Below are 10,771 nucleotides of genomic sequence, written 5' to 3'. Positions count from 1 at the left end.
AATTGTTTCAAGCGTGTTATGTAGATAGATTCACAAAACTCAGTCTCTAATTTGTTACGTGTAGCCTCCACTTCTTTACTAAGTACAGCTATTTCTGGAGCAAAAAAATCATTAATAATGTCCATATATTTAAAGCTGGTTTGAATGTTCAAAGACTGCCATCGTGCTAGTAGCTCAGGATATCTTTCGCCCTGCGTGGGCATACATAAGATCCTCATTCCCCGTGGTACTATGCCATACTGTTGACAGGCTTCTAAATGATAGGTCTGCCATTTCAAACGTTGCAGTCTTCCTGCCTTGTAGCTCAAATCATGTAACAGATTGTCAAAGTTTTTATCCATGGCTACAGGGACTCTGTTGCTAACCAAATCGACCTTACCTACAGTAAACCCCAGAATGAGCAACGGATTTTCCTGGGCAGTGAAGCCATTAAAGCCCATACCAGAGGGTTCTCCTCTTGTTCCTCCATCAGCAAGGTTTACATCAAAAGATGTTTCAGTCTTCTTATTATCCAAAGCATGCATAGCACAATCGAACTAGAACTAAAGCAAATATCCAATATACGTTCTGTGCTATAGCCAAAGTCCCACCAGACAAAAATGCAAAGTCCAAAAAACAAGAATGGTAGGACACTGCTGAAATTTCTTCCTCCTTTATTAAAACACACAAATAACCAAGGATGAGCACTTTCGGGTAATAACCCTTCATCAGATAAAGTAAGAACAAACATTCCAACAATTTAAATTATCTAGTAACCAATGAGTTGTCAGTAAAAATTCCGCCTTTTTTGCAATGCAGGCTTTAAAGTTTCAGCATCATTTAGCCCTGGATTCCTGTGAGCCATCAGTTCCAATATCCATTTAGACTCTAAAGACTCTGTTAGAAGTTTGATGTCACCCCCTCTGTTGTTTTGTCTAACATTGACTATAGCTCTGAAATGAAATGTATGTGTAGGATTCATTTCATTTTAACTTCAAGGCAAGGGCCACCTGTAGGACTAGTAATTTGGTTTATTTGGCAGAATGTGTACAATGTCCTGGGTTCTATGTGGGAAAGACTAACAACATGTTTAAGGTGAGGATACTTCAACATCTATCTTCCATACGGAACAAGGATCCACATAATGCCCTTTATAGGCATATTGAAATGAATCCTACACATACATTTCATTTCAGAGCTATAGTCAATAGGTTCATAGGTTCATAGGTTTATACTAGGCTATCTGCCCTAAGGCATTTATAAGCCTAGCCCAATTTTTTGTGGCTTACGCCACCCCTTATATGAAAAAATACTGTGCCCATTAGTTTGTTGTGCCTCTGTCCAGCAGTGACACAGAGATGATTCCCGGGGTAAACCTACGATCTCCCATCCACAGGTCAAGATTTCTCTTGAACAGAGCCAGCGAGGTGCTCTGCCTCACATGGACCGGGATTTTATTCCACAGCATAGGGAGTCTCTGAGTGATAAATCTATCCCTCCAGCACGTCCTATTTATATCCGTGCTAAGGTTTAAGTCGCTTGCTCTAGTGGTTTTGGTGGATTTGGATTTTTTGAGGTGGAGCATGTCCATTAATTCCGGGTTGGACATGGCCTTGTATGTCAGGCACATGTCACCTCTGAGCAGACGGTATGCGACTGAGTAGAGCTGGAGTTTTTCAATCTGGCAGCATATGACAGATTTTGGAGTCCCTTTATCCTTTTGGTGAGGAACTTTTGGGGTCTCTCCAATTGCTGCAGATGTCGGGTGAGATACATCCCGAATGGGGCATTGTACTCGATCATTGGTCTGATAAGTGAAGAGTACAGGGGAACAATGACCTCACTAGATCTGGATGTGAATCCCTTCATGATCAGGTGGGCAATGTAGAAGGTCTTTCTAACCACTTTAGCAACGTGAGTGTCAAAGAAAGGCCACTGTCAACCTGGGTCCCCAGGTCCATGATAACCTCTTCTGTGCTTAGTGGATTGCCACCTATATGGTAGCTTGGGGTTACCTTGTTTTTCCCGAAGGGTATGACTATACATTTTTTGGCGTTTAACTTCAGGCCATGGCTCTGGCACCAGCTATCTGTTTCCGTGAGTCCCTTCTGAAGGATATCCGTGTCCGATGCACTTTCCACTATGGCGCCCAGTTTGCAGTCGTCTGCAAACTTTGTCAGCCAAAGTCCTCCCATGTTGGCCTGTACTTCTCAGAAGTAGATGCCGAACAATAGGGGGCCAAGGACCGAGCCCTGTGGGACACCACTTGTGACCGGCTTGGAGTCTGACATAGCGCCAGCAACTCTAACCCTGTGGGTTCTGTCCTTAAGCCAGTTTGCAACCCATCTTGTGACATATGGGTTTACATTTAAGCTGGTAAGTTTTTCTACAATACCCGAGTGGGGTATTGTGTCGAAAGCCTTTGCAAGGTCAAGGTAGGCTGTATGGACTGCCTTTCCCTCATCAATGGCCTTGGTGACTGTTTCGAAGAAGTCGACCAAGTTCAAAAGGCATGATCTTCCCTTGATGAAGCCAAACTGGGTCGGGTCCAATGTCTGCAAGTCCCCTATATCTTTGTTTATGAGCTCCATTATGATCCTCTCCATAGCTTTGCAGACTAGACTTGTTAGCTTATGGGGCGGTAATTACCAGGGTCCGTAGAGGCACCGCCTTTGTGGAGTGGGACCACAGTTGCAGTACGCCACTCCTTGGGCACGTATCCTGTGGTAAGGCTGAGATTAAACAGCTGCCTTATGTGCGGGTTTAATTCCTCATTTAGCTCATGTAGCACACAGCCAGGGACACCATCTGGTCCCATTGATGCTGTGTTTTTAGCTTTAGAGAGAGCAGCTTTCACCTGCGCATTTGAGATGTCTGGGAGGCTACACTCCGCTGGGATAGTTATCTCTCCTTTAGGGGAGGGGGGTGAAGTTTGCACTGAACCTGTCTGCCAGTATGTTGGCAATGTCTGTGGGTTCAGTGATTTTTGTATCATTTTGGACTAATTCTGAGCATATCTGGGAGTTTCCACCCAGGTTCCTAACATAGCTGAAAAAGGCCTTATGATTGTCCTTTGAATCCAAGGCAATTTTTCTCTCAAAATTGTCCTTAGTTGATTTTATGAGTGCTCGTATTTTTTTACTAATAATGATCAGGGGTGACTTCCCTTTTATGGATTTTGTTGTATCAAGTAATAGCTTTCTCCTCTTATTGTAAAGTTTGTTAATGGCTGGGGTCCACCAGACTGGACGTTTGCTCTTTGTGGAAAGAGTCTTGGTTTTATTTGGGATTGCCTGATCCATGCAGTCCTGGAGGTGTTCATAGAAGGCATTTGTAAGGGCTTCCGCAGCTTGGGTTGTGGTTTCCACTGGCTCAGGGGCCTTGAAGGATACCACACCAGTCTTGAGTAGTGTGAAGTTTGCTTTAGAGAAGTTCTTCACTGTGGTCTTTTTTGTTTGGGGTGGGGGCGGGATGTGGATTTTCAGTGAGATTAGTTTATGATCAGATCTCACCAATGAGGGATATACTTCGTGTGGAGCATTTTGTCCCCATGTTTGTGATAATGAGATCTAGTATATTTTCTCCTCTCATGGGAACAGTGACTAGCTGTTCCATGGCATTTGAATTTATGAACTCCAGGAACCGTTGGGCTAGAAAGTTAGGGCTTGAGTAATGTTCCCGGTCTATATTCGGGTAGTTGAAGTCACCCAATATGATGGTGTTTGGAGATACATTTATACCCTCCAGTGTCTTCAGGAAGGCTGTGTGGGGTTCCTGAGTTTGAGAGGGTGGCCTGTAGCATGCTACAATTTGTAGAGCAGTTTTGCCTATGGTTAGTTGCACCTGGATGGTTTCGAGCTTTGTGCATTGCCACCAACCTGGAGGTGTGGGTATCCTTTATGAATATGGATACACCCCCTCCTTTTGTGGTGTGGTCTGGGTTTTGGGGCCGGAACGCATGATATGAGGTAAAACCTAATAGTGCTGGGGTGCTCTCAGGAGCCTTGAACCAGGTTTCAGTTACAGCACAGACATTGATGTTCTCCATACTGAGAAGGGCCTCGAGTGCGTGCATTTTGAGATTTAGACTTCTGGCATTGAGCAGCATTACCCTCAGTTTCTTCCCATTTTTGTTTTCTAGGGTGGTAGGTTTAGAATTTGAGCCTTGCCTAAAAAAGGCACTATGGGGTGGCAAGAGCCTTAGCCAATATCCGGAATCCCAGGGGTGACAGGTGCAAGCCGTCCCTTGCGAAGCAGCGTGGCTTGTCAAGCATGTCATCCCAGGCAGACAGACACTGGATCCCCTTTGAATGACACCAGACATTAAGCCAATTGTTAAAGCTGATCATCTTGTCTCTATATTGTGGCATCATTCTTGGTGAAGGAAGGATACTGCTCAGGGTCAGGGTTATACCTGCCTGGGCTACATAATCAGAGAGCTCCTCTCTGTCTCTCTTCATGTAGTCCAGGGAGGTACGTCTCAGGTCATTCACACCAGCATGGACAATGACTGTGTCATATTTGTACTTGCCGTGGAGTGACCCGAGTGCTTGTGTTATGTGGCGGATTCTAGCGCCCGATAGGCAGCTTACTGTGACCCTCTCCTTGTTCAGCCTGGTGAGTGGGACGTCAGTGTGTCTGACTATGGAGTCACCTATGACAAGTATGTTTGGTGTTGTATTTGGCCTTAAGGGCTGTGACTGCTTTGCACACTGCTTTTGTGGTTTATGTGTTGCTTGTGGGGTGTCTTTAGGTAGCAGTTGCTTGGGTGTCTGCTTTGGAGGCCTCTGCTGTTTAGGTAAATTTTTACTCAGAGCCTCCGAGTATGTCTTTGTGTGTTTATGTGTTCGATTCAGTGGTGTGGTAGCATTATGTGAGGCTGGTTTTGTGGTGTGTGTAGTTGCTTTCTCCTCCTGTCTGGTCTTGCCAGTCCTGAGTTGAGAGAGCTCAGCCTCCAGTTTGGCTAAATAGCTGCATCTCTCAAGTATTTGTGTTATGTGGGAGGAGGAGAGGGTTGTCTGTGTACATGAGGCAGTTATAACATTGCCTCAAGATTCCCAGATTCACCAGCTGGACCGGAGAGGAGATTGACAACTGACCTTTGGACATGCTAGAATAATATTGGGAATTCCTTAATAATTGAAAACAAGGGCCAGTGGGGAGTGAGGGTGTAGTGCTTTTAATTTTTAGTGCTGACTTATATAATTGCTTTAGTGAGCAAGTGCCAGGTAACTTGAGTGCAATGTGTTACAAGTAACTAAATGCAAAAACGACAAACAATAACTTTCTTTCAAGTGAAACAAGGAACTAGTACAGTAAGCAATGCAGATATCACTAGTGATCCACAGAAGCGCTGAGAAGCCCCGTATTAGGTGGAATTAGCTTCCAGGGAAATAACAAGCAAACAAACAAGCATATAAACAAAGCTAGATTCAGCAGGCCTGGATCTAGTCTATGCTAGAGCAAACAAGGTGTACCAATTTCAGTAAGATACAGTTCAAATATTCAGGCACTATAAACCTTTAACCAGAAATTCCCAGCTCAGAAGGGCAGAGTCCAGCCTCTTCTCCCACAAGAGTGCAGACCATGAACCTTCTTAATGTAAAATAACTGGCCTGAAGCTCAAGTGCCTAAACCAGAACTAATACACTTGGACACTGGGCTCTCAATCAGCAGTTCCCAACTTAGAAGGATGAAAGCTACCTGTCCTGCCACCACAGTGCTTGCCACAAACCTTCCTAATGTAAAACAACTGGTCTGAAGCCCAAGTGCTTAATCCAAAAGACTTAGAATGATAGCTACACTTTAATCAAGTTACAACCAAGCAGTAATAAATACAATTGAATACTTTAGAGAATGTCTGGATTAGTGCTCAAGTTACACAAACAAAGCTAGATCCAGCAGGCCCAAATCCAGTCTATGCCACAGCAAACAAGGTGCACCAACTTCAGTAAGAAGCAGTTCAGATATGCATGCACTATAAGCCTTTAACCAGAAATTCCCAGCTCAGAAGGGCAGAGTCCAGCCTCTCCTCCCACAAGAGTGCAGACCACGAATCCTCTTAATGTAAAATAACTGGCCTGAAAGCCCAAGTGCTTAAACCAGAATTAATACACTTTTAGAATAACAGACACTGAGCCCTCAATCAGCAGTTCCCAACCTAGAAGGATGTAAGCTACCTGTTCTGCCACAACAGTGCAGACCACAAACCCTCTCAGTGCAAAACAACTGGTCCGAAGCCCAAGTGTTTAAACCAAAAGGCTTAAAATGAGTTACACCAAGCAGTAATAAATACAATTGAGTATTTTTAAGATGATGCAAAAGTAAAATGAAGTAGGTAGAAACACAAGTACAGTAAAAGCAGATGAAATTTTTTTTTTTTAATCTGAACAAGTGTTGAGATCAAAGAAACATATTTGAGTGCTGAAACTAGAAAACTGGCTAGTTATAAGAAAAAAACAAGTTAGAAGGCTTCCCTCAAACAAAGAAGGGCTTGGGGGCTCAGAAGCCTACAAATAGTCTATACCACTTAACAGGAAAGGCAGGAAATAAGCTTAATTTTTTTTTGTCTGTTTCCCAGATGCTCTCTTTGTACACAGTAGGAGTGCCTGAAATCAGAATATGATCTCACTGCACTCAGTTGAGTGAGCAAATGAGATGGGCCCAGAGGCAGGCTGAGGGGCAGGCAGTTTCAAGGCCACTAAATAACTGCCACTTCAGTTAAATATTCCTTCAACACAGTTTAAATCAAATTAAATACTGTATTTTTTAAAAAAAAAGTGCAGATAAAGGTACTTAAATTCTCTTGTACGTCCAGTTGAATATAACCAAGTTCTTAGCCGGCCAAAGCTGAGGTTTTTAAGCAGAAAATATTTCACAATGCACCACTTAAAAAGGCAAGGACAGGAAATCAAAGAATGTAGCTACCCCCACACCTGTAATTACTAGCAAATAACAAAATTCAGCAAACACTAGCTTCAGTTCAAGTTACTGAAGAGCAGAATAACTGCCACTTCAGTTAAATATTCCTTCAACACAGTTTAAATCAAATTAAATACTGTATTTTTTTAAAAAAAGTGCAGATAAAGGTACTTAAATTCTCTTATACGTCCAGTTGAATATAACCAAGTTCTTAGCCGGCCAAAGCTGGGGTTTTTAAGCAGAAAATATTTCACTATGCACCACTTAAAATGGCAAGGACAGGAAATCAAAGAATGTGGCTATCCCCACACCTGTAATTACTATGTTAGACAAAACAACAGAGGGGGTGACATCAAACTTCTAACAGAGTCTTTAGAGTCTAAATGGATATTGGAACTGATGGCTCACAGGAATCCAGGGCTAAATGATGCTGTACCTTTAAAGCCCGCCTTGCAAAAAAGGCAGAATTTTTACTGACAACTCATTGGTTACTAGATAATTTAAATTGTTGGAATGTTTGTTCTTACTTTATCTGATGAAGGGTTATTACCCGAAAGCGCTCATCCTTGGTTATTTGTGTGTTTTAATAAAGGAGGAAGAAATTTCAGCAGTGTCCTACCATTCTTGTTTTTTGGACTTTGCATTTTTGTCTGGTGGGACTTTGGCTATAGCACAGAACGTATATTGGATATTTGCTTCAGTTCTCATAAGCCAGCTGAAATACCCTGCATATTAATCCTGATGGGGACAAAATGTTTTTTTTTTAATTCTGATCTTCATATTTATTGAATCTCTGGAAGAGGGGCCTGACTATACCTATGCGGATTCTTTTAATTCTGCTGTAGCCCCATAACCTTGCTAATTCTGAAGGATTTCCCAAAACTGTAAAGCTGACCCTGATTTCTATTCACATATTAATGTGAAATAATGCTTAAACAGCTTTCTATTATGGTGTAATTAGTCAGGCGATAACTAGCGGCTAACAAATTATTGCTTTATTTTGTCTGTATAAATAAGAAAGCAAGTAATTTTCCTGAAAGAGGGAGAGAACTTTGACAATGATTTTTGGGCTGTTTTGCTGTGAGTTACATTAAGATAAGTTTATGCATACTCTAAGTGGTTGAGCTTATTTTATTTTGACTACTGAGTAAACCTCATATTTTAGGTTCACAGGTTGGTACTAGGCTATTGGCCCTAGGGCCTGTACAAGCCTAGCCATAACAATTCCCTGGCTATTCTTCCCACAATAGTATAGGTTCATTTTGGCAAGAGTAAGTAATGCATGGCATGCTAGTTTGCTGAATCTTTGTTTTTGGCTAACATACAGGACTAGCCACTTGGTGGTGTGAACACTGGTTCTAGGTGATGTTAACTGTTGATGTGACACCCCCTGACCCATGTACAAAATGAGAACAAGGGGGTTGATGCTGATGCCAACATAGCAATATCTTTATTACTCTATTGTAATTAAAACTTATCAGTAGGTTCAGTGTGATGCATATGGTAATTCTGCTTTCTTTCATTTAGTTTGTTTATTTATTTGTAAATTGTTACCTGGGTTAGTCCAACTGGACTGGTGGCCCATTTTCAGTGGAAACCTGAGGAAAAAAGCTCCACACACAAAAATAACAGTAACAAAGTTACATTCAAGTAATAAGAATATGAATACAAGTCTACATACATTCATGCCATAATGGAAATTAACAAATACATACATAGCAAAATGAATACATAACTACATACATTCATGCCATAATGGAAATTAACAAATACATACATAGCAAAATGAATACATAACTACATACATTCATGCCATAATGGAAATTAACAAATGATAAAATGTAGCAAAAAGAACAGTTGAAAAATGTGGAATTGCAATAGGGCATCAGAAAAAATAAGCCCCCAAAACATCTTAATGACTAATTCAAGTTGGTAGAGAGGAAGAGAAAGAGGTATTAAACAGAAGGGTTGAAATGTGTGTGTGTGTGTGTGTGTGTGTGTGTGTGTGTGTGTGTGTGTGTGTGTGTGTGTGTGTGTGTGTGTGTGTGTGTGTATGTTCATAGGTAGGTATTAGGCTATTGGCCCTAGGGCTTATATAAGCAGAGCCAAAAAGGTACCCTGGCTTTCGCCACCCATGAAAATAATTTTCCTGTGCCCCTGTCGAGCAGAGCCACAAAAGTGATCCCCAGGGTGAATTTCCTATTTCCCATCCAATCATCAAGATTTTTCTTGGAGTGCTAATGAGGAGCTTTGTTTGATATAGATAGGTAGTTTGTTCCAGAGTATGTGAAGTCTCTGGGACAGGAATCTATCCCTCCAGCATGTTCTGTTTATTGTGGTGACAAGGTTTAGGCCCCTAGAGCATGTAGCTCGGAGGGGTTGGGATTTCTTTAAGTGGACCATGTCCAACAGCTCTGGGTTTGACATAGCTTTGTATGTTAGGCAGAGATCACCTCTGAGTAGGCGATATGCGATGGAGTAAAGCTGGAATTTTTTTAGATGGTCTGCGTAGGGCATCGGTTTGAGGCCAGTAATCCTCTTTGTGAGGTATTTCTGTGGCCTTTCCAGTTGTTGTAGATGTCTTGTGAAGCACATACCAAAAGTGGTATTGACTCTATAATGGGTCTAATGAGTGATGAGTAGAGGGGAACAATTACCTCTTTTTTCCTGGATGAGAAAACTTTTGTGATGAGGTGTGCCACGTAGAAGGATTTCCTGACTACTGTGGCAATGTAATTATCAAAGGAGATACTACTACTGTCCACCAGTGTTTCAAGATCTCTTATCACACTTCCAGTGTTAAGTAGACTACCAGCTATGTGGTAGTTCATGGGTACAGATTTTTTACCAAAAGGCATTGAGCTTGAGGCCATGGCTTTGACACCAGGCATCTGTCTAAGTGAGGCCCTTTTGTAGGATGTTGACATCATTAGGAGTTTCGATTATGGCACCTAGTTTGCAGTCATCTGTGAACTTCATTAGCCAAAGACCTTCTGTGTTAGCCTGTACTTCAGAAACGTAGATAACAAACAGGAGAGGACCCAGGACTGAACCCTGTGGTACTCCACTTGTCACTGGTCTGAAGTCAGATTTGGAGTCTGCTACTTTCACAGTGTGGGTTCTGTCAGTAAGCCAGTTGGCCGCCCATCTTGTGATATAGGGATTTATGCCTAGTATAGTGAGTTTATCTATAATTCCAGAGTGGGGGATGGTGTTGAAAGCCTTGGCGAGATCTAGATAGGCTGTGTGAACCACCTTACCCTCATCTACGGCTTTGGTGACTGCTTCAAAGAAGTCTATCAGGTTTAGGAGACATGATCTGCCTTTTACAAATCCAAACTGAATGGGGTCCAGAGTTTGGAGATTACCAATGTCTTTGTTTATAGGTTCCATGATGATATGTTCCATGGCCTTGAAGACCAGTCTCGTCAGGCTAATGGGGCGGTAGTTCCCAGGGTCCATGGTGGATCCCCCTTTGTGGGGTGGGATAACTATCGCTGTGCACCATTCAGTGGGCACAAAGCCTGAGGTGAGGCTATGCTTGAACATGGTACTTAGGTGGGGTGGCCAGTTCGTTCTATAGTTCGTGTAGAATGCAGCCTGGGATGTTGTCAGACCCCATATATGCTGTGTTCTTGGCTTTGAAGAGTGTGGTTTTTACCCATGCAGCCGTGATTACAGGAACTTTGCATTCTTCCGGTATAGAGATGGGCCCTTTAGGGGGTGAGAGGGGTGGGTAAAGTTAGCACTGATCCTATCTGCCAGGATGTTGGCAATATCTGTTGGTTCTGTATATGTAGTGCTATTGTGCTGTAACTCAGAGCAGATCTGAGTGTTGTTATTGAGATTCTTGACATAGCTATAGAATGCT

This window comes from Protopterus annectens, chromosome 1.part1 (assembly GCF_019279795.1).
Source record: "Protopterus annectens isolate FY-2018-M chromosome 1.part1, PAN1.0, whole genome shotgun sequence".
NCBI lineage: Eukaryota > Metazoa > Chordata > Ceratodontiformes > Protopteridae > Protopterus > Protopterus annectens.
The sequence above is the reverse complement of the archived record's forward strand: the minus strand, read 5'-3'. Positions refer to the sequence as shown.